The sequence below is a fragment of the Bison bison genome, unplaced genomic scaffold (genome assembly GCF_000754665.1).
Source record: "Bison bison bison isolate TAMUID 2011002044 unplaced genomic scaffold, Bison_UMD1.0 scf7180017864132, whole genome shotgun sequence".
NCBI lineage: Eukaryota > Metazoa > Chordata > Mammalia > Artiodactyla > Bovidae > Bison > Bison bison.
In genome coordinates, this window is record NW_011494704.1 from 831,129 (window position 1) to 831,347 (window position 219).

Below are 219 nucleotides of genomic sequence, written 5' to 3' on the forward strand. Positions count from 1 at the left end.
TGAAAGTGAAAAGTGAAAGTGAAGTCGCTCAGTCATGTCCGACCCTCAGCGACCCCGGTCACTGCGGAGGAGCCCGGAAGGCTGCAGTCCATGGGGTCGCTGAGGGTCAGACATGACTGAGTGGCTTCACTTTCACTTTTCACTTTCACGCATTGGAGAAGGAAATGACAACGCACTCCAGTGTTCTTGCCTGGAGAATCCCAGGGACGGGGCATCCTC